This window comes from Camelus ferus, chromosome 19, assembly GCF_009834535.1.
Source record: "Camelus ferus isolate YT-003-E chromosome 19, BCGSAC_Cfer_1.0, whole genome shotgun sequence".
NCBI classification, from domain to species: Eukaryota; Metazoa; Chordata; class Mammalia; order Artiodactyla; family Camelidae; genus Camelus; species Camelus ferus.
This window is the reverse complement of record NC_045714.1, coordinates 22,473,748-22,498,111: the sequence shown is the minus strand read 5'-3', so window position 1 is coordinate 22,498,111 and position 24,364 is coordinate 22,473,748. Positions and strand designations below refer to the sequence as shown.

The 24,364-nt window shown below is 40.4% G+C and overlaps 1 protein-coding gene across 3 annotated transcripts in view; it reads left to right on the top strand.

Moving 5' to 3' along the window:
* MACROD2 (mono-ADP ribosylhydrolase 2) overlaps positions 1-24,364 on the top strand; it is a 1,866,240-nt gene that overhangs the window by 889,214 nt on the left and 952,662 nt on the right. The gene's annotated exons all lie outside the window — the stretch shown is intronic.

Sequence of the window (24,364 nt, the reverse complement as noted above, 5' to 3'; positions counted from 1 at the left end):
TTTAAAAGAGTAATAATATTTTAAACTCTAACAATTGATGCAGAAAGAGAGGGCAAGAGAGCACATTTTACCAATATCAGCGATCATTGGCAAAATTATAAAAAATGTTAATAAAAACAGGGTAGTATGAATAACTTTATGTTCATATATTTAAACATCTTTTTTAAAGTTGACATTTCCTTTGGGCTTAAAATACCTAAACACAAAGTTTTAAAATAAATTTAAACCATAATTTAAAACCTTTCCACAAAGAAAATGCCTAGCTATTTTTACTGGTGAAATTTTTCAATTATGCAAGGAAGGAATTTATTTTGTTTTATAAAGCCTTCCAAAGAATAAGAGATAGGGAGAAGGGAATATTTTCAAACTTATTTCATGAGGTCAGCATCAATTTGATGGCAAAATCTGGAAAGAACTATGTAAGAAAGGTAAATTACAGGCAAATTTCTTTTGTGAACAAAAAAATTATCAAATAGGATTCAGGAAAATATAAACAGGATAGTATATTAAAATTGAGCTGGGATTATTCTTAGAATGATTCCTAGAAATTGTTCAGTCACAGATGAATTTATATAACTAATCAATTAACAAAATAAAGATAAAAATATGATCATCTTAAAAGATGTAGAAGAAAGTTTTGGATAAAATTTAGCATTCATACACACTAAAAATTCTCAACAAATTGGGAATAGAAGACTTTTTAAATCTGTTGAAAGCATCTACCCAAAACAAAAATCATAATATTTAACAGTGAGAGATCTTTTCAAACTAAGATCATGAATGAAACAGATTCTACTATATTCAGTTCTACTTAACATTTTCCTACCTGTCCTAGCTGTGCAATAAGAGAAGAAAAGTAATTACAGTGTATAAAGACTAGAAGGGAAGAAATAAAAAAAAAAAAATTGTTAAAAAATAGCATGCTTAAGAGAGAAGCAAGTTGGTGGAGTAGAAGGACGTTCGTAGCTCACCCTCTCCCACAAATACACCAAAACTCACATCTACGGACCTACTTAGCCAACCAGAGCACCTGCTGAACTCCAACAGAACATTGCCCTCTTCAAAAGACAAAGACACCAAAAATCTGGTAGGAGAAAAGGAAAAAAGAAAGAAGAAAAAGCAAAACAGTGCAACACCGGTCCCGCAGGGAGGGAGCCACAAAGAAGGACTGGCGCTCGTTTGCTGGGTCTCCCCTCTCCAACAGAGAGGCCAGCAGGATGGAAGGGGAGCCTCTGAGGCTCATCTGCCCCGAGCACCCCTTGACTGATGAACTGAGTTAAACAGGCACAAAGGGTCCCTGCGACACCCAGCCTGAGGCGCGAGCCGGCAGCTGGGGCCGGGACAGGCCGCCAGAGTTGGGTGGAGGACGGGGGTGGCTGCACTGGGGCAGCCCCCGGAGGACTGCATGGTGCTGCGCATAGTGGCTGGGAGAGGATATGGAGCAGAACAACCACAGTCCCCTATAAATTGTGAAAAAAGCAAAGCAACATGGCTGCTGTGCCTGGGGGGAAGGGGCACCATATTCTTTATCTCCTCAGACCTGCACCGCCATTATTGGTGCATCTCATGAGAAGAGAGGTGGGGCTCAGGCACAGCTGCCATCTCCTCCTGTGCACAGCACCCTAGCTGGGGCAGAACTGAGACCTGAATCTGCACCTGGGGGCTCCGCAACCTCCTAGGCAGGACTGAGACTTGTTTACAGCCCGAGGCAGATAGGATTTTTCTGCCCTGGCACCTCAGAGAACTTGCGCCACTAAGACAAACAAGGAGCTGAGATTTGGCACTGAGCAGGGGCAGGGCCATTCCAAAGTCTTCCCCGAGCCCACCTTTGGAGCATTAACCCGAGGTGGAGTGGGCAGCTGCACAGAGCAGTGGAGCGACCAGTGCCGGGAGAGGGCGGGTGGCCACCCCCCCCCCTTCCTGGCAGGAATGCAGCACCGGACCATGGTGCTGGGAGGGGGCACAATCTGCCCACCTGCCTCCCCTTGAGCACAGTATCTGACTGCAGCATTGGGAGGGGGAGTGACCCGCCTGCCACCAGATAAGAGCTCAGCTCCTGACCCAGTGTTAGGAGGGGGCGCCACCTGCTAGCCGACAGCCACGGGGAGCAGCACAGATGAGGGCGCCAACAGAGGGCCTCTGGAAACAGCAAGCTGAGTTCACAAAACAGGGCGAAGACACAAAGACCTCTCAATAAAATCTTTAAGAGCACAGCATCTCCAGGAGAACTAGATGACTGATTCTCCTTAAGCCACAGTGCCAGAGAGATATGAGCAATATGAAGAAGCAGAAGAACTACTACCAATTAAAAGATCAAGAGAAATCCCCTGAAAGCACAATCAAGGAAATAGATATTGATGGCCTACTAGATCAAGATTTCAAAAAAGGACTGATCAAAGTACTGAAGGAACTAAAAGAAATAGTGTTGAGAGATATAAAATATGTCAAAAATGAAATAGAAGCTATAAAGAACCAAGTAGAATTAGTAAACTCATTTGCTGAGATGAGAGCTGACCTAAAGGCTATACAAAGCAGGCCAGATAATGCAGAGGAACGAATAAGTGACCTAGAAGACAGGACAACAGAAAGCACCCAATCAGAACAGCTGAGAGAAAAACAAATAAAAAACAATGAAAACAATATAAGGGACCTATGGAATAATATAAAGCGTGCCAATCTATGCATAATAGGGGTTCCAGAAGGGGAAGAAAGAACAAAGGGGATTGAAAAGGTATTGGAAGAAATCATGACTGAAAACTTCCCAAACATAGAGAAAGAATCAGATATCCAAGTACAGGGGGCTCAGAGGGTCCCAAACAGAAAGAACCCAAACAGACCCACACCAAGACATATCATAATCAAGATGGCCAGAGTCAAGAATAAAGAAATGATCCCAAAGGCAGCAAGAGAAAAACAAAGAGTGAATTACAAGGGAACCCCCATAAGGCTCTCAGCTGATTTCTCTACACAAACACTACAGGCCAGAAGGGAGTGGCAAGATATATTCAAAGTCCTGAATGAAGAAAAGATGCAGCCTAGGATACTCTATCCAGCAAGGCTATCCTTTAGAATAGAAGGAGAGACAAAGAACTTCACAGACAAGCAAAAACTAAAAGAGTTTAGCAACACCAAACCCATGCTAAAAGAAATATTGAGAGGTCTACTCTAAATAGAAAAGAAGCAGGATGCTACAAAAATGAGGAACTCATAACTGGAAGGGAGATAACTGCCATGAATTACAAAAAGAATAAACACAAAATTGTAAAAGAAGACATCTAAATCATTAAGAGTGGGAGAGGGAAGCAAGGAAAGCCACTGTGGAAAACAGTATGGAGATCCCTCAGAAGACTAGGAATAGACTTACCATAGGACCCAGGAATCCCGCTCCTGGACATATATCCAGAAGGAACCTTACTTCAAAATGACACCTGTACCCCAGTGTTCATAGCAGCACTATTTACAATAGCCAAACAATGGAAGCAGCCTAGATGTCCATCAACAGATGACTGAATAAAGAAAATGTGGTATATTTATATGATGGAATACTATTCAACCACAAAAACTGACAACATAATGCCATTTGCAGCAACATGGATGTTCCTGAAGAATGTCATTCTAAGTGAAGTAAGCCAGAAAGAGAAAGAAAAATACCATATGAGATTGCTTATATGAGGAATCTAAAAAAGAACAAATAAACAAACAAAACATAAATACAAAACAGAAACAGACTCATAGACATAGAATACAAACTTGTGGTTCCCAAGGGGGCAGGGAATGGGAAGGGACAGATGGGATTTTAAAATGCAGAATAGATAAACAAGATTATACTGTATAGCCCAGGGAAATACATAAAAGATCTTGTGTTAGCTCATAGCTTAAAAAAAAAAAAAAAGTGGCAATGAATATATACATGTTCATGTATGACTGAAAAATTGTGCTCTACACTAGAATTTGACACAACATTGTGAAATAGCTATTACTCAATAAAAAATGTAAAAAAATAACTTATGTTTTAGAAAATCTTTAAAAATATTCATATGAGCTTAGAATTAATACATGGATTTAGCAATATTTGTGAAGTCAATATATAGAAACCGATAGTATTTCTAAATATCATAAATGGAAAATTAGAAAGTGAAATGTTAAAAATCATTGTTCTGTTTGCAGATGATATGCTCCTATACGCAGAAAACTGAAGAGTCCACCAAAAAACCATTAAAACTAATCAATTAATTCAGTAAAGCTGCATGATACAAAATCAACATACACAAGTTGGTTGTGCTTCTGTACACTAAAAATGTACTATCCAAAAAAGAAATTAAGAAAACAATCTCCTTTGCAATAGCATCACAAACAATAAGATACTTAGAAAGTAATTTAACCAAAGAGGTTAAAGATCTGTACACTGAAAACTATAAGATATTTATGAAAAAAATTCAAGATAACACAAATAAATGAAAAGATATCCTGTGTTCTTGGATTAGAAGAATTAATATTGTTAAATGTCCACATTACCCAAAGTGATCTATAGATTGTTCAAAATTCCAATGGTAATTTTCACAGAATAGAACAAATAATTCTGAAATTTGTATGGAACCACAGAAGACCCTGAATAGCCAAAGCAGTCTTGAGAAAGAAGAACAAAGCTGGAGACATCACACTTCCTAATTTCAGACTATATTACAAAGCTAGAGAACTCAAAACAGTATGATACTGGCATTAAAAACTGGCACATAGACAATGGAATAAAATAGAGAACCCAGAAATATGCCCAAACACATATGGTCAATTATTGTGCAAGAGTGCTAAAATACACAGTGGGGAGAAGATAGGATCTTTAATAAATGGTGTTGGGGAAACTGGATAGTCACAGGCAAAAGAATGAAATTAGATCTTTATCTTACCCCATACACAAAAATCAACTCGAAATGGATAAAAGACTTAAATGTAAGACCTAAAACCATAAAATCCTAGAAAAATGCATAGGAAAAAAAGTTCCTTGACATTTGTATTGGCAGTTATTTTTTGGATATGATACTGAAAGCAAACACTAAAGTCAACAAAAGCAAAAATAAACAAGTGAGGCTACATCAAACTAAAAAGCTCCTGCATAGCAAAGGAAACCATTGACAAAATGAAAAAGCATCCTATGGAATGGGAAAAATATTTTCGAACCATGTATCTGATAAGTGGTTCATATTCAAAATGTATAAAAAACTAATACAACTCAATCTCAAAAAAAATTTTAAAGCAATTAAAAAATGAATGAAGGACCTGAATAGACATTTTTCCAAAGACATACAAATGCCCAACAGGTTTATTAAAATGAACTCAACATCATTAACCATCCAGGAAGCGCAAAGCAAAACCACAATTAGGTACCACCTCATGGTTGTTAGGATGCCTGTTACCGAAAAGACGAGAGACAAATGTTGGCCAGGGTATGGAGAGGAGGGAACTCTGGTATGATGTTGATGGGAATGTAAATTGATACATCCATTATGGAAAACAGTATGTAGTTACTTCAAAAAATTAAAATTAGAACCACTGCATGATCCAGTAATCCCATTTCTGGGTATATATCCAAAAAAAGTGAAATCAGTATTTTGAAGAAATATCTGCATTCCCACTTTTATTGCACAGTTGTTCACTTTAGCCAGATGTGAAAACAATCTAAGTGTTCATCAATAGATAAATGGATAAAGAAAATGTGATAGGTATATATATGTGTGTGTGTGTGTATGATGGGTATTATATATATAATGGAATATTATTCAGCTGTAAAACAGAAGGAAATTCTGCCATTTGCAACATGAATGAAACTGGGGAAAATTATGCTAAGTGAATAAACTAGACAGAAGGAAAAATACTGTATGATTGTACTTCTATGTGGAATTGAAGAATAGAAAGATGGTTGCCAGGGACTGGGGTTGGGGGAAATGAGGAATTGTTGCTCAGAGGGTACAGACTTATACAGTTCTGGGGATCAAATGTACAATGCGATGACTAAAGCTAACAGTACTATATTGTATACTTGAAATTTGTTTTGCTGAGAGTAAATCTTGTATTTTCATCACACACACACACACAAATGGTAACTCTGTGAGGCGATGTGTTAATTAGCTTGACTATGGTTATCATTTTACAATGTATACATTTACAAAATCATCAAATTGCATATCTAAAATATATATAATTTTTATTTGTCAAAGAATAAGATGAAATTTTAAAGCCAAAAAAGTCAGCAAAATAAGAAAAAAATTTAAAAGCATACATATTTTAAAGAAAAATTATACATTTTAAGTATCTTCAGAAAACATCAAATTTCTAGGAATTAATCTAACAAGATATAAGCCTCTACAGAGAAAATTCAAAACATTACCAAGAAAAAAATGACATTAATTAGTAGAGAGAAATACCATGTTCACTGATTAAAAGACAGAAAATAAAATATCAGTTCTCTGTAAGTTGATCTTTAAATTCAGTGTAATAAATAAGCATTCCAGAACCTGTATGTGTGTGTGTGGTGTGTGTGTGCGCGCGCACGTAAGGTAGCAGGGGGATACTAAAAGTAATATGGGAACAGAGGGACCAAGAATTGCAAAGACAGTCTCAAAGAAGAACAAATTTGATGGACTTGTATTCCCAAGCATCAAGATCAGTTACAGATGACTGGGACTGGGCATAGTTGAGGCTTCTGGGATTCAGGTGACATTCCCCAACTTGACCTGGAAGTCCATCATGCCGTCCAGCTTAACATATGTCTAGTTTGCTGTGCATGTGTTATATTTCAATGATTATTTCTGAAGCCAATATGGCAAAATGTTAGAATTTGACATAGGTGGCTGAAGAATACAGAGGTTTTTCTCTATGCTTCTCTACGTGCTTGTAGTGCTTTCATAATTTCAAAAGATGTAATTCATAATAATATTTTTGAGTTTTAAAGATTTTTGACTACAAATTGGTATACTGCAAAACAATCCCATACCCTGCCTCTGCTGTACCATACCACGATTGTCCCTTCATCAGACCTTAGCAAAAGTTCTTGTAATGGGAGAAGACATGAAAGGTGCAAAACCCTCTATACCTATGTTCTGAAGAACTGTGTGGACAGACAGGGCTGGATTGAAAGCAGGTAAAAGGTCTCAACAGCAATCCAAAGTGGGTGTTTGGGGAAGAGAAGGACCCAGAACACTTGGGGCACTACAGCTGTCAGTGAGTCAATGTTTACTTGACAAACTACCAGATCTCCTCTGAAAGTGCTTTGTCCAAGCGTGGTTCACTCAACACTCAATTACTCAGGGACTGAGTATCCAGGCCTTCAGTTTTTTCCTTTTTAAGAGCCACTGTCTGAAGGCCAAGAGAAGAATCGCATAGCACTCTGCTCTGTCATATTTGCTGTTTGCTGTTGGCTAGAGAGAACGTCTGTCCAGATTTCCTCTAAAATGTTGAGGGTCAAAGGGTTGAATCTAAGATCAAACTATAGGTGTTCAACTGTGTTTAAAAAGTACTTAAAATATTCTATAATTGTTGTCAGTTTGTCATTGACTTGTAGTACACTGCAGCATGCATTGTTTATTCTCTGTTTGACTACATTAATTTATAAACAAAAGTTTAAAAATCTAAAATTTGGATTTTCGAGTGGGATTTCTTTTTGGAGGCGTGGCAGTGTTTTCTAGGATATGTTACCTCGTTGGTTGGTTTTCATATTACTATGATCAATGACTGTATCATTATCAACCAGTATTTACTCATTTTCTGGTGCATATACAGCCTGATATTAGACACAGGGTGGGGAATATTATCTAGGTTTGATGCAGTGCAAACTCCAATGCCCGTGGGGACCTGGGAGGTAACATAAATGAGCAAAGCATAAGAAAAACAAATTGCATGCCATTGTAAATGGAACCTGAGGATTTGCCTCAGTGCCTGGAGACAGTGGGGAGTGGTACTGAACTGGAACCTTCTAAATGGGACAGGCTCCAGCTGATTAAAGCCATGCGGGTATTTGGGCCCACTGCTGCTGTCAAATTTCTGTTTTTCAAGAGAAACCTTAAATCTCTCTCTCTCTCTTTAAAACAACAACAAATGAAATCTAATTTCAAAACCAATCCAGTTAGAAACAAATACACACTCTATTGCTATCACATGGGCCAAAAAGGCTGCTTTGAAGAAATGTTTTTGGTATGGACTTGTGAACCTTAGCCTTCCACTGTCATCAGGAGAAACAGAATATGCCATTTATATAAAAATGATCAGAAATAGTACTGAATACTACATGCATCTTTTCTTTACTCACCATACAATAGTATTCATTGAGACTCTCCTAGGCCCCAGGCCCTGTGTAAGTTCCTAAGGTTACAAAAGATGAACAAATATATTTTCTGTTGTCAAGCAGCCCCTGGTCTGAGAGAAGAAATCGATAATTAGATCTGTCATTAAACAAAGATAGTAGCAATAAGGACCATTCATATGGGAGAATTTCAGAGGTAGAGGCTTTGCTGGCATTTTTCTTAAGGCCACAGGAAATAATTGTGAAATAATTAGTCCCTTTTGATATGGTATAAATATATCCCATCTACCTGGGCTACGTTTACTTTAACCAAATCACAAGAAGCAAAAACAAGTCATAAAATTACCTCAGAGTCAACTTCTGAAGGAAGTGCTGTCATGTAAGTGTGAGATTGCCCAAGGGTCTCTTAGTAACTAATAGTTTCAACACCCTTTTAAAGCATATCTTTAATTACACTAACTAAGCAGTTTTTTTTCTAAGTAGGTAAACTATCGGCTAGTTAGCTATTTACACACACACACACACACACACACACACACACACACATACACATTTTTCCACATAGTATTTTATTTCTTTTGCCACTGAAGATGATCTTAGTTTAGCTACGAGTTATATGAGTGGCAATCACTTGTTTTTCCACCTATAGACTGTGGTGCAGCCACAATGAAGGCACATAAGTCAATAAACTCCTTCTGATTCTTGAACTTTTTGGCTGTGATAAAAATGGAAACTGTATGCTCTGGGAATTCTGAGTGGATTACTATTCAAACTATTCACTGTTAAATGTGCTTTTATTCACCAACGTAGGCAGTAAAGGTCCCAGTGCTCCATTTATGTGACTATTTTTGTAAGCATTCACTCTGGGATATAAAACTTTGTAGACCTGGAGGAAGGAGTGTATGATTCCTACATGTCTTCAAAACTTACCTTCAGGCAGTTTCCCCCAAAGTTACAATGTTGTGAGAAGTCTGGAGGAAGTTTAGGATTACTCTTTGAAAGTTATTTTGGCTTTCTGGGTGGAGGAACAATGCATTCGTTTGTGATAAAAATCTAGATTTGAATGATGTAATGAAGTATCGGTTAAACTAATGAGACGGGAAGCTCCAAAGACCTCTTAGCTGTTTTGCTAAATAAAACAGCCACCTTCCAACATTAAAAAAAAAAAAAAATGTTGAAAAGCTTCTGTCAGAAGTAAACCCTTCAGTATCTTACAACAGGTGTTATTGACACAACAGAAGAGACAGGAATTTCCTAGAACTGTGGTTGGCTTTAAGGAATACAATGTTTAGTGTATCTTTCGTCGTTGTAATAACACGGTAATGATTAAATTCACCAGTGAAAGCTCAAGGCATCTGTTTGCTTCATGGGAACTTCCAAGTGTCTTGTGTACAGGCTTGTTCAAGTAGGAGTCTGTGGATGCAAGAACAGTCAATGCCAGCTTATCTCACATGGCCAAGGAATGGTATGTTTTACTTAATTGGATGTTCGTGTTGCTGGAGAGCTGTCATACATACCATACATTTTAATTTTCAAAGAGCACATTTTGGTTGGCATTAAAACTGCACTCACCATGGCTTATAGCTTGCTTTGATGCAGCAGTCAAAGTTGTCTTCTTTACCCCATATGCTGCGGGTCTATCTTTAGGTACTTTTCCCAGCTTTGGCCAGAATTTACTATGGACTTCTTGTATTGTAGGTTTTATACTATGGAATCATCCCAGTTCCCAGAAAGACCCAGAATTTATCATTTGCCTCAATCAAATGACCCAAACATTCAAGCTTCTGTACTCTCAGGGCAGTTCTGGGTGACTGGTTGGTTCCTTGTTGGACCAATTTGAGCTACAGTGTTTTGGTTGTTAATTGTGTAATCTCTTGACCTTCCCTGAATAAAATGTACGATCTTGCCTCTCAAGACCTGATTAGAATCAGTAATTTGGAATCATAACAATGATCAAACCTTTTGTAATGCAGAGACCCGATGTCATCCTTAGCCTAAACTCTTTATGTCTCTGAGCGCTGTATAGTTGCATTTATTCAGTGCCTACTGTTTTTCTGGGCACTGTACTAAGTGCCTTAAACAAGCTGTCTCCAGTCCTCATTAAAAACACACACATAAATTAAATGAGACAAACAACTCTAAGATGGGTTCAGTGGAAATTTTGGAAATTATCTTCCTCTGAGTTGACAAAATGAGCATGCCTTTCACTCTGTGTAAAATGTCCATATGATGATCACTACGTGTTGCTCTCGGACTGGCTGGCTGTGTGCTAGCTACTCTTTAGCAAGTGTGACAGCTCCCACCAGTAGAAATGTGGACTTCTTAAGTCTGTTGCTTTCAGATCTGGTTATGCCAATTGAAATGGAATAATTTGATTTAACATCATGTGAACAAAAAGAGAGTAATTGTTTCTACTAAAATAAAGTCCAAGGCTCTGCAAAATGTTGATAAAACCAGTTTCTTTAAAACATTTTGTCAGAGCTCTTGTGGGTAAGACCCCGTAGAAGATTAGGGGAAATCAAAAGAAACTTGAAGAATTCCCCACTCAGATGGCTGTGCCTTGTATTATATTCTTGTTGAAGTTTAGAGAGACAAGAAATTATAGGAATGCATTGAATGAGCTCACTTTGTGATTCCCGATTTAACTTTGTCCGTTAACGAACAAAGTTATTGTCACACATTGAATGGAATAGGAGGGGTTTTAATGCTTTATTTTCCCCCTGTTGTTCAGTTAGGCTGAAATTGAAGCTCAGCGAGGCCATGACTAACATTTCATACCTAATAAATGAGTGAAAAAGCCACAACTCTGTCTGTAAAATCCGTATTTACTTTGCCACTTTTTTCTGTTTTTCCCTTCCCTTTTGGAGTATAGTTAACTAGTAGGTTTTTGTCACCAGATTGTTTTTAACCTGGACACTAGAAAAGCTATGGCTCCAGGCCCAGTCCTGTGATGCCCAGGCCAGTGAGTTTCCCCCTCTTTCCCTCTAATGCAAAGAGCAGAGAACTGTGGGAACGAGGGTTATATTACAGGGGAATGTGAGTAATTATTTGGGTTACCTGCAACCAGCTCACCCTCCCTAGAGAAGAAAGCCCCTGGCCCCGCTGCCTTCTCACCTGCACTGGGTCCTATCACTGCGCCTCCAGACCCCCACACGCTGCATCTGGTTATTCAGCCGCACAACGAGCATATGCTGAGCTGTGATGTGTCAGACACTGTGACGGGCACCTGGAAGCCAGCAGTGAGCAAAACAGGAAGAACTCCCTGTCCTCATGGAGCTTCTGGTCTAGTGGGGTCAAGAGAAAATAAACAAATTTCATGTTACTGATAAAGGGTGTGGGAAATTATGCAGCAGAATGTGGACACCGGTAGCAAAAGTGTTAGCTATGGAAGACTTTCCCACCCCTAAATTAAGAGGTCTGATGGAAGTAAACTCTGCCTGGTGAGTGTGTGTCAGGGGAGGTGAATCCAGTGAAGTATTTTAATTTCTATTCAACAGCTATTCAATTATTTAATCTTTGCTATTAATAAAGGAAGACTATCTTAGGAGTGTGTTTTCATTTCCCAGGGCTGCTGTGACCACGTTCCACATGGTCTGCATGGCTTAGAACAACAGAACTGTATTATCCCACAGTTCTGGGGGCCAGAAGTCTGAATCAGGGTGTCCTTAGGGCCATGCGCCTTCTTGCAGAGGACTTCTATCTTGCCTCCTCTTCGCTCTGGTGTTTTGCTGATGATCTTTGGTGTTCCTTGACTTGTAGGTTCCTCACTGCAGTCCTTCATCTTCACATGACATCCTCTCTGTGTGCATGTTCACATCTGTGTCTAATTTCCTCGTCTTTATAAGGACACCAGTCATATTGGATTAGGACTGACTCTAATGACCCCATCTTACCTGCCTCTGTAAAGACCTTGTCTCCATATAAGGTTACATTCAGAGGTCCTGAGAATTAGGACTTCACCATATTGTGTTTTGAAACAGTGACAAAGACAGATGTGCATGCGGATAACTATATTATCAGGCAGGAATCTTTACATGCTAACAGTTCTTTGGTGCTAAAAAGAACCACTTCTCTTCTTACATAATGGAGAAAGTCCACCTGAACCACAGGGATTAAAACTTAGTAGGGTGTACTTAAAGTGGCTGGGCAATGCCTGAAGCCAGCTTCTTTAGTCTTTATTTAATAAACTGTGCTCATTGTCATCTTACTGTGGCCCATCTTATATCATAACACACTTAATGTTAATCCGCTTTACATCATGACTGGATGGATTTTTTTTTCCTTTTATTTTTCCTTTTCTGTTTGGTGCAGGAATTGGAAAGCTTAAAAGTCTAGAAAATGTGATAGAAAATGTAGCAGCTACATGTAATCGACTGTCTCCACTTGAAAGCAGGAGACCTGATGGGGTTCAGCAGGTGGACTTTGAGGAAACAATGATTGTATATGAGGCAGTTGGATCCTCACTGTGAATGTTGGATGCCCGGCTTCAGCACAAGAGGAGGGGCTTGGACTCCAGAAAAAGCCAGCAGTTGTGCCTTCCTTCCCCGTATCCTGGTCCATTCACTATGGATGCTGACCTGGCCCACTAGGGACAGCCCAGGTCAGGCTTATCTTGGGTCTCCAGATACTCCACCAAGATGACAAGTTTAAAAATATGCCTGTAATTTGATCCTTCCCTGAAGAAGCTTGAAACATACAGGATTCTTGGCAAAATCTGTCATCATGGTATTATATAAGATTTATACAGCTCTCCTAAAGATTGCTGTGAGATTTTAGAAGTGCCTTCTAGCCACTCTGATCAACTTTTCTCACTAATAAGGGCACGAGAGAAGGAAGACTGTCACTACCCCAGAAGTGTGTCTTCTCTCGCTTGCTCTTCTGGGCTCAGAGGAGAGAGGTCTGATTACAGAAATTATTAATGATCACCCCAGATTTCTAGAGACAACACTTTTTGTCCTTCCTAGCAAAGCTGTTGCATGAGACTAAATGCCCCTCTTGGGTTTTTATTACTATCAAGCTACAGTTTCTTTCTTGATTTTAAGAAACTTAAACATCTTGAGATGGAAGATAAACTACACTCCCTCCCACTTAAAAAAATTTCCTACATTTTTTTCCCACCTTTTGAGCCACAGGGATCTCTCCTCACTCTCACTGCTCTGCTTACGCTGAATAAATTCTTTCAGCTTCATTGTGGGTTGTTTCTCAAAGCTTATTATGACTTACGACCAAATTTCAATTTAGAAGCAAGTGCTTTTACTCCCTCCTCACCCCCAACATATAGTGTCTAGTTCTCGTGTTACTGGTAAGATTATGTTCCCTTTGTTGTTTTAACCTCAACTTTAAAAAACAGCTCACACGACACTTTTTACTCTTCAGACTGGAGGGTTCAGACATTTGTAAATCCAAAAGCAACATGTCCCTGTACAGAAATTCACCCCACCGTTCAGGGGCATGTCAAAATGATAGCCAAAAATGGCAAAGTCAAAAGGAAAAAGGAGGGAAAAAAATGTTTCTGAAGTGTGAGCTTTGTAAGATTTGCAAGACTAAATAAATAGCCTTACCCATCTTCCCTACTTTAGGTAGAACCTTATTTTAGAAAATCAGTACCAGCCAAAAAATATAGGGCACCATGCTACCGTGCAGATAGTTCATATTATTCTAAGACCTTCCTTAGCATGTCTACTAAGCCACCTTTACCTCTTCTGCTAGAGCAGAAGCAGAAACACCCAGCAGCAGAAAGCACCTAATAGCTTCAACTTACTCTTTACTTGAAAAATAAATTATAGTCCCAAGTTGTTATAGCCCTAATAGGCGATCCTAAAACAAATGTGCAGGGTCAGTCATTTAATTTTATGGTTGTAAGTAAATGCAGCCAGTGACAGCAAAGGACTTAAACAGTGATTAGCATTAAAGCTACTCATGTCTGCACTAGATCTGGGGACAGATCATTCCTTCTGTTTATTCTTTGTGTGGGTATTTCTTAAAACCGTGTTTGTTCCTATTAGCCCCTGGAATATCCATGACTTACCTATATTCCGTTACTTTTTTTTTTAAATGTTTTTATCCTAACAACACAAGGAAAACAAAACTATAAATAATAATAATAAGCTAGAAAGTGAATTAGCCTGCTGAGGCTTTTTATTTTTTATTTTTTTTAATAGGCATCAGTGACTCTTGCTTGTAGCAGGAGCTCCCGGAAAAGCATGATGTGTTGAAATGTCTGTTTTAGATTTGTTTCTCCTGTGGGTCTCCTCCAAAGTCATTGAGCAAACCTGGCTTCAGTTTGCTTATTTTGGAGTGATGGTCTTAAACCGTGCTGAGGACCACAACCACCATGTATAAAGCTAGAAGGAAGCAGTTCTGGCTGATGCTGGTGACTGCGAGCATCTTGTGTGGCAGACAGATCCAAAATGGACTAACGTTCCAGCGAGGCCCTCTCACCTGCGCTCTCATGAGGGTGGACAGTGTGGTGTGAGCAGCTTGTTCGAGACCTCCTGATACCTCTGCCACCTTTGAGTGACACCACATTCTGATCTGAGGCAGCGGGTCATTTGGGGTCAGTAGTTTTGCCATTCAGTGAAGTCCTGCAGTGGGATTCCTGAGTGGTGAGAGGAAGAAAGGGAGAGAGAAAGAGAGAGGGAAGGAGTAAATGATGGAAGAAGTGGGAGAGAGAGAGAGAGCATATCCTTTACTAATAGTCAACTGTGCCTTGTTAATTAGTATTTTAGAGCCAAAATAACTCTCCCATATCAGTGGATAAACCCTGCCTCTATTAGCCAATCAATGTGTATTATACGTTTATACCTGTAAGGATCAGTGGTGTGCAATGAACACAGGACTCGGATTCGTCTTGCCATTTTCCTTGGCCACGGTCTTGGGAAAGATATGGCTGTAATCTTCAGAGAGGGCGCAGACATTGCTATTCATCGAATCAGTATTTGAGCCATCAACTCTCTCAGGACATACTCCTTCACAGAAGAAACTTTCTTTGTGGTAAGATCACATGGAATTCCCCTAGAAACCCATCTCTTGCCTTTGTCAGCCACTCAGTCTATGCCGAACTGACCGTCCTCAGTGGCAGGAGATGGTCCTAATGTGTTCAAGCTCATTATCATTACTTCCCATCCACTTGGACATGGTGTTGGGTTCTCTGGGGTCATGGGCTTTTAACAAGGGAATCTCAGGGCTTTTTGTGGTCTTGCCAGACTCTAGTCTCTACCTCTGGTTTTGAATGAAGAAGCCTGCATCCTGGTGGCAGTCATATTATGACCCACAGGACACCAACCATGGCCCAGAGCTGGTGGGGATAAGGCAGAGAGAGGAGGCGGGAGGAAACTGGGTCCTTCCACCACTGCCTGTACCCGTCCTCCCTCTGTATATTCCAGTTATGTGAACAGTAAGTCCTTTTATTAGTTAAGTCATTTTGAGTTGGATTTTTCTTACTTGCTACCCAAATGAAGCCTACAGATCCACAATGACTTAATTACATTTCAAAATATTTTTATTCATTTTTAATGGAAGATGGAAACTAAAAAGGAAAACATCCAGTAGGGCAAAATGCCTTGAACAGTGAAGATTTGACAGTAATAATAATAATAACAATAACAACAACAAAACAACAATAATAATAATAAATAATAACAATAATAATAATAAAAAGGTAGGACCGCTGATGTCCTTTGCTGAATCGGCCAGATTTCTCCTTTTCTCTGGACTGAAGATCAATGGTCTGTATCACAGCTGTGTATTTTAACTTAAAGAGTGTCTGTGAGTCGATGAATGTCCAGGCCCTGAGCTACAGTAAACGGCTCATTCAAGCAAATTGCCTAGAACAAAGAAAGCACCTCAGATATAACGTGGGAGGGCCAAGCATGGAAGTGGCAGGGTGCTGGGGAAGTCACGGAACAGCCAGCAGCTCTACCAGCACATGGAGCTGGTGGGAGGGAGCAGAGCCTGTTAATTTCATACAGCCAGTGCCGAAGTCTCTATTCCGTTGATTTTTCTTTTCCCTTCTGACTAGGATAGCAGAGTTCTCCCTGTCATGTTGAACCAGTCAGTAATGGGCCCGGCCAGGCGTGGAGAAGACAGAAGCCACCACCTGCCTTGCCTCCCCGCCTCCCTGCCCCGGGTCCTGTGTCCAGGGCTGCCATGGGAGCCCAGCCAGCCCATCCGCAGTGGCACAACCACAAGTGGAAGGAGGCTCCTGGTGGGTTTCCTCTGTGTCTTGGCCATGACCTCTTGCCAGGCCGCTGCCATACACCTGGCATAATTTTGAGGGGCATGGATTGCTTTTTTTGTTTTCCAGTGTCCATTCACCTTACTCTTGGAATGGAGCCCCCTGTCCTACTGGGAATATGCCTCCTGGGCCTGGCCAAGGAAACCCTGGTGTCCCTCCAGAAAACTGTGAGTGGTCAGAAGTAAGGGCACAACTTAACTCAGGTCCAGAAGAGGCCCTGAGATTCAGTCCACAGGTGGAGTTTTGAGAAACAGAGGAGCTGGTGTTCTCTTTCTTGCTGGATTCTAAACCTAAGGACACAGAGGCTTGGGGCTGCTGGCACCTCTGTCTCTATATCATGGCCACAATAATATGGCACAACAACATGTCCCAAATGCAGTGGGTCAAAACAACAGGCATTCCTTTCTCAATCATGAGCCGGTGGCTTGGCTGTGACTTGGCTGGGCTAGAAGACGAGACCCCAGACTCTGGACTACAGGTTACGTCCAGGTCTGCTCATCCTGTCACATCCCCCCTAGACCAGCAGCTCCCAAACGACAGTCGGTGATTGATAGATGCTTAGGAGGGAGGTCTAGCCATGAGGGCACTTTTTCAGCCTCTGCTGGTGTCATGTCCAGTAATACGTCATTAGCCACAGCAAGTCCCATAGCTAAGCCCAAAGTCAGGGGAGGAGAAAGTACATTCCAAACACCACGAAACCAAGGCAAGGGACACAGACGTAACATTCTTTTAGAAAAAGGAGTGAAGAAATTGAGAGTAGTGATCTTGTCTACCTGGCCATCTTGCTAGCACATGGAACGTGACAGAAGCCAGCGCACACAGTGGGAGGCACGAGCTGAGGGATGGAGGGAAGTGGAGATCTAATGGTATGATATGAACTTTGAATCCAGCTGTATCTGAATAGCCTTGACTCCTGGACCATTTAGTCATGTGATGCCTTTAGGTTAAAACTTGTGTGGATAGGTTTTCTGTCACTCACAGGCAAAAGAGACCTAAGGTTTACAACCTTTATAGGTATTGTTTTACTATTTCCAATAATCTAGCAGTGTCAGTATTGCTATTTTATTTCACACATTGGGAAACTAAGATAGAGAGATTTCAGCTGAATTGTTTGGGTCCAACAATTTGGATCAATGGCTCTTACTGAGCCAAAAAGAGTCAGAGCAGGAATTTGATCGCAGGTCAGTCTAACCCCACTGTTTCCATGTATACAATATGTGGGGAGACAATTAGCACAACAGGTTAATTAGAGAGGAAATTCATAGGGAGGAGTGATTGGAGATAAGACTAGAAGAGCAGTTTAGGGCCCACGTAGCCTTGCTTGTTGGGGGTGGTGGATGCTGTGATGAGCAACTCAGAGGGCCCTTTAGGAGTAAAGGACTAATTCCCCTCCTGCGGCAAAGGAGGCTGTAGACAGCCCACAGCTGTCAGCTCCTTTCAGGAAGGGCCTCAGCTAACCAGCATCACCTGGCCCAGAGTCATGCCCCCTTTCTGGGGTGGCCCACATCTAATGACTGATTGAAGTAGGGGTATGAAAACCTGATCTTTTTATCGAATCTCTGAAAGGTCAGTCCATCTTCAGAGCTCCTGAAACTTCCCGTGGGGCTGCATTGCACCTCTCTCTGCTGGGTTCTGCCTCCGCCCCTTCCCTTGTCCAGCTGTGGATCCCCAAGTCCTCCCTTGGGAAGCTCCTGCATGCTAATCTAATCTGCTTTTGGTAGGTGGGGGCAATTTACAACACCGGGCTAAATGCTCTGTGTTTTTCCCTGGAGGTGGACATGAGTGATTGAAGTGAAGTTATTAATCACTGGGGAGCAACTGCTCTGAGCAGAGGGACGATAGTAACCTGCAGGGGACAGGAGCCGCCGCATTCTCCTGATCCTAGTTCAGAATCTAAGCACAGATGGACCCTTCGGCCCTGCCCTGTTCTTTTAGGCCACACAGTATCCAGTGTGCAGTCTGACTTTTGTTTCGATTGTCATAGGCACAATCTCAGTGTCACCGTTTTCTTGTGAACATCAACTACTTTCTAATGGTGCTTGACATTAAAACTACCGTCTAGGCTTTGTTTTCCTCCTGGTTGTCTGATGTGAGGCATCTTTTAAAGAAAGTTTACAGTTGTTACCTTTATAACGGCATAACTCGTACCGCATTTAAAATTAAAATGCTATCACAAGTGGCATTTCCCATCCCGTGTCAAATGTAGAGCATTGAAAGAATTCTCAGGAAATTAAAATATTGCCTTTAAAGACTTGCTTTCATAAGGATGAGAAGGAAATTGCAGCACACTAGCATTTATCTAAATATCAGGATTTTTACAGTGTATAAAATATTTGCTAATGTTTTCCCCATGTGAATTCTATTATACACAGTGATTAAAAACAAACATCGTGTACAGTGTAGGTTGGAGATGCTTTTAATAACTTGAAGCCAGAGTAAATGATCACCAGGGCTCAAATTTAATAGCAGATTGAAAAGATGTCTTTAAAATCATGGCAGTGGCCTTGCAGTAAACCTGTGGTTTGCATGCTTCTGTCTTAGTGCCCAACTAAAATAATAATTAAACTCTAAACAGGCAATCTTCCCACTAAACAACTGTGTATGAGTTTAAGTATGTGTGTAACAATTAAGCACACATTCCATACTGCTCCTGAAAGATCATTTTATGTAAATCTAAGCTATCTCAGTACCTGTTATATAATCCATTTCAGATTTACCAACCCAAAAGCCTAATTCTAGCATAAGGCGTAATTTCTTATTTTGATAAAATATATAAAGTGTACATAGCCCTTGAACTTCTTTGATGAGATCCTCCTTTGCAATGTGCTCTGCTGTAATAATCTTGTGTAATTTTTTGTCAATTTAAGAGGAAGTCCTATTCAGTTTTAAGTCCCAGTATTTAGTACCATAGGGCATATTGGATGCTCCTTGAATTTTTTTAGAATAAGGGTGTCCCAGAAATCTTTGTGCAATTTCAAGCTTTAATAATTTCAGAAATAGAAATGCTACAAACGTTATATATTATAAGAATGTGTAATTATGCAAACTTCTTTAGTATTAATTTGGTTTTTGAATTTTAATATCAACTTTTTGTTTGTTTCACTCAATACTTGGCTTTTTCAGAGGAACTGAAACAAAATATTTACATTATTAGCTCATTATTCAGGAGCCACAGAACTGTACAAATGTAAAGGAAATTTTCAAATTGAACTTTCATTTTTAAATTTATTTTTTGTATAGTTTACTATTTATTTATTTATTTAATTTGTGGGGGGTACTTAGGTTTATTTATTTATTGTTTAACAGAGGCCCTAGGGACTGAACCCCGGACCTTGCACATGTTAAGCATGCACTTTACCACTGAGCTATACCCTCCCCCCAAACTGAATTTTTAAATTATATTTTTATAAGCTTGTGCCTTATACTTTTGAGGTCACTGATGCTTAAAACTGCACTACAAATTTTGGGTATCCCAAAAGTCTGATTGTTAATTGTCTTTCTCTATTTTTTATTTTATAACCCGTTTGTTTGTTTTTGGTAGAGCACCTATTAGACAATTTTCCCAATAATTAAAAGCACATAAACTGCGGTCTCTTTGCTAGTTTATGTTCCAAACACTCTCTTTGTGAAAGTCAATGTAATGACACATTACTCCTCAATACTTGGAAGGAAGTAGGCTTGGTTAAGATCACCCAAGGGGACATGACCCAATTGTTGAGTGCTAGGTGGCTTCAAATTTTTAAAACAAAGATCCAGGAACTGACATTCATGAAACAGGTCAGCCCTCATTGAACTGGTTCTGTACTATTGATAAAATTCTTGTTAGAAGTATGGCAGGAAGTGAAATAAAATGCTTATAGGAAAACATGTGCATTAGCAGCAATATGGTTATTTGAGCATATAACTCACCTCTTGGGTGTCCTTGAAAAAGCCAGTACTGGATTGAAGGGAGCCAAGATCATAAACCAGGCACAAAGGGCTCTAAGCACAAGGTTTGGAAAATGGAATCTCCTTGGAACCATATTCTACTTGGCAGAAACAAACCTTGACTCAGCCTTTGCATTTTCCACTCTGAGTATATTGAATTCTTTGACTCGTCCAAGATGTGGCTCTTTTTGGAGAAACCACAGAGATGAAGTCTTTTTTTTTTTTTTAATATCTGCAAGAATTAAAGGTTATAGACTCTTGTTCCTGGAGAACAAGGACAGTTCACTTCCTGGGTCTTAAAAAAAAAAAAAACCTTTCCACACTGAATAATTCCTGTGGCTATACAGAGTATTAAGGCAGTCATGGAAAAATTGATGAAAATAAAATCGCATTTTATTAAGAGCCCTGAAAATCGGAACTCTGATAGTGTCTTGAACCAACTAACTGTTGTCAGAATGAGAATGCACTTTATTTACAAATAAATGTTTGTGGAATACTCATTTTCTGGGCCCTGTTCTGTTAGGTTGTTTCTCCACCCCCACCCCATCTGGTTGCCATGAGGTCCACAAGCTTAGCTGGTGGTTGAGTCCTGTAGCACCAGGAGGTGTGCAGGAGGAAAGAACGGAGGGAAGCAGGGCTGGAGAGGGTTGCTTCTCGTCCACATTACCTTCAAGCTCCTTCCTTGTTCCTGCACGTGTCCTAGGCTTTGGACCGGTAACTTTCCTTTCCTTTTCTGAGCTGCCACAATCCATCCCTTGGTGGGTCTGCTCTCTCCAAGTCAGCTGCCACCAGCTGGGACTTTCATTCCAGTTCTTGTCCTTTCTCCCTCTGAACAACAGACAAACGGGAACACACGAGCATATACACATGCACACACGTGCACATACTCTCATGGATGGAAGGAAGGCAACACTTAATTCCTGCTAAGACCTAAGGCATTCCAACTACACAAAGGTATGAGTTTCTAGTATGTGTGTTAAGAACCTTACATCATTTAGTCATTGAAACAAGTCCTTTTACTGAATAAAAACAAAACAAAACAAAACTGAAAACCTTGAAATGCAAAGAGGGTAAGCAATTTTCCAGAGTCAAAAAGCTGACAGGTGTAGGTTTGTCTGACTTCAGAGCCCTTTTCCACTACACCCTGCTGACCAACATGGAAGCAAAAAGATAATAAACAAAAATAAAAGAGGACTTCCATAGTTACCAAAGCCTGGAACGTCCATATGGCACCCGTGTGGCCTCTTTCCAGATTCTCTTTCTAGGTCAGCAGACAGCTTTCCTTTTGGAATGCCCAACACATTTCATTCCTTAGTACTCCAGATCATGCTGTGTCTTCGAGAACATAGAGATACATTTAGATGAGGGAACTTTATTAAAGGAAATAAATGAAGGAGACAGTAAGAAAACACATTTAATTAGAATGTTCTAGACATTTGAATGTTTCAGAACAGGATCAGCAGACATTTTTCTCTAAAGGATCAGAGAATAAATATTTTAGGCTTTGTGAGCCAATATTGGTACTTACATAGCAAGAGAGAAAATATATTTTCACAAAATTTTTTTTTGCATTTTTTATTGAGTGATAGTCATTTTACAATATTGTGTCAAATTCTAGTGTAGAGCACAATTTTTCAGTCATACACGAATATATATATATTCATTGTCACATTTATTTTTTCCACTATGAGCTACCACAAGATCTTGTATGTATTTCCCTGGACTATACAGTATAATCTTGTTTATCTATTCTGCATTTTAAAATCCCAGTCTGTCCTTTCCCACCCCCCAAGCCCTCGGCAACCACAAGATTGTATTCTATGTCTATGAGTCTGCCTCTGTTCTGTATTTATGTTTTGTGTTTTTTTTTTAGATTCCTCATATGAGCGATCTCACATGGTATCCTTCCTTCTCCCCCGGCTTACTTCACTTAGAATGACATTCTTCAGGAACATCCATGTCGCTGCAGATGGCGTCATGTTGTCAGTTTTTATGGCTGAATAGTATTCCATCGTATAAATATACCACATCTTCTTTACTCAGTCATCTGTTGATGGACACCCAGGGTGTTTCCATGTCTTGGCTATTGTAAACAGTGCTGCTATGAACATTGGGGTGCAGGTGTTATTTTGAAGTAGGGTTCCTTCTGGATATATGCCCAGGAGCGGGATTCCTGGGTCCTATGGTAAGTCTATTCCTAGTCTTTGAGGAATCTCCATACTGTTTATCCACAGTGGCTTTCCTTGCTTCCCTCTCCCACTCTTAATGATTTAGATGTCTTCTTTTACAATTTTGTGTTTATTCTTTTTGTAATTCATGGCAGTTATCTCCTTCAAGTTATGAGTTCCTCATTTTTGTAGCATCCTGCTTCTTTTCTATTTAGAGTAGACCTCTCAATATTTCTTTTAGCATGGGTTTGGTGTTGCTAAACTCTTAGTTTTTGCTTGTCTGTGAAGTTCTTTATCTCTCCTTCTATTCTAAAGGATAGCCTTGCTGGATAGAGTATCCTAAGCTGCATCTTTTCTTCATTCAGGACTTTGAATATATCTTGCCACTCCCTTCTGGCCTGTAGTGTTTGTGTAGAGAAATCAGCTGAGAGCCTTATAGGGGTTCCCTTGTAATTCACTCTTTGTTTTTCTCTTGCTGCCTTTGGGATCATTTCTTTATTCTTGACTCTGGCCATCTTGATTATGATATGTCTTGGTGTAGGTCTGTTTGGGTTCTTGCTGTTTGGGACCCTCTGAGCCCCCTGTACTTGGATATCTGATTCTTTCTTTAGGTTTGGGAAGTTTTCAGTCATGATTTCTTCCAATACCTTTTCAATCCCCTTTGTTCTTTCTTCCCCTTCTGGAACCCCTATTATGCATAGATTGGCAGGCTTTATATTATCCCATAGGTCCCTTATATTGTTTTCGTTGTTTTCTATTTGTTTTTCTCTCAGCTGTTCTGATTGGGTGCTTTCTGTTGTTCTGTCTTCTAGGTCACTTACTTGTTCCTCTGCATTATCTAGCCTGCTTTGTACAGCCTTTAGGTCAGCTCTCATCTCAGCAGATGAGTTTAATACTACTTGGTTCTTTATAGCTTCTATTTCATTTTTGACATATTTTGTATCTCTCAACACTATTTCTTTTAGTTCCTTCAGTACTTTGATCAGTCCTTTTTTGAAATCTTGATCTAGTAGGCCATCAATGTCTATTTCCTTGATTGTGCTTTCAGGGGATTTCTCTTGATCTTTTAATTGGTAGTGGTTCCTCTGCTTCTTCATATTGCTCATATCTCTCTGGCACTGTGGCTTAAGGAGAATCAGTCATCTAGTTCTCCTGGAGATGCTGTGCTCTTAAAGATTTTATTGAGAGGTCTTTGTGTCTTTGCCCTGTTTCACGAACTCAGCTTGCTGTTTCCAGAGGCCCTCTGTTGGCACCCTTGTCTGTTCTGCTCCCAGTGGCTGTCGGCTAGCAGATCCCGCCTCCTTCCAACACTGGGTCAGGTGCTGCTCTCCTTCAAGGTGGGCGTGCGGGTCACTCCCGTTCCCAATGCCGCAGTCAGATGCTGCCCTCGGGCTAGGCAGGTGGGCGGATCGTACCCCCTCCCAGCACCATGGTCTGGTGCTGCATTCCTGCCAGGAAAGCAGGTTGCTGCCCGCCCTCTCCCAGTGCTGGTCGCTCTTCTGCCCTGTGCAGCTGCCTGCTCCACCTCAGATCTGCGCTCTGAAGGCAGGCTTGGGGAAGACAGCAGAACTGCCCGGCCCCTGCTCTGTGCCAAATCTCAGCTCCTTGTTTGTCTTGGTGGTGGGAGTTCTCTGAGATGCCAGGGCAGAAAGATCCTATCTGCCTCAGGCTGTAAACAAGTCTTAGTCCTGACTAGGAGGTTGTGGACCCCTGGGTGCGGATTCAGGTCTTGGCCCCGCC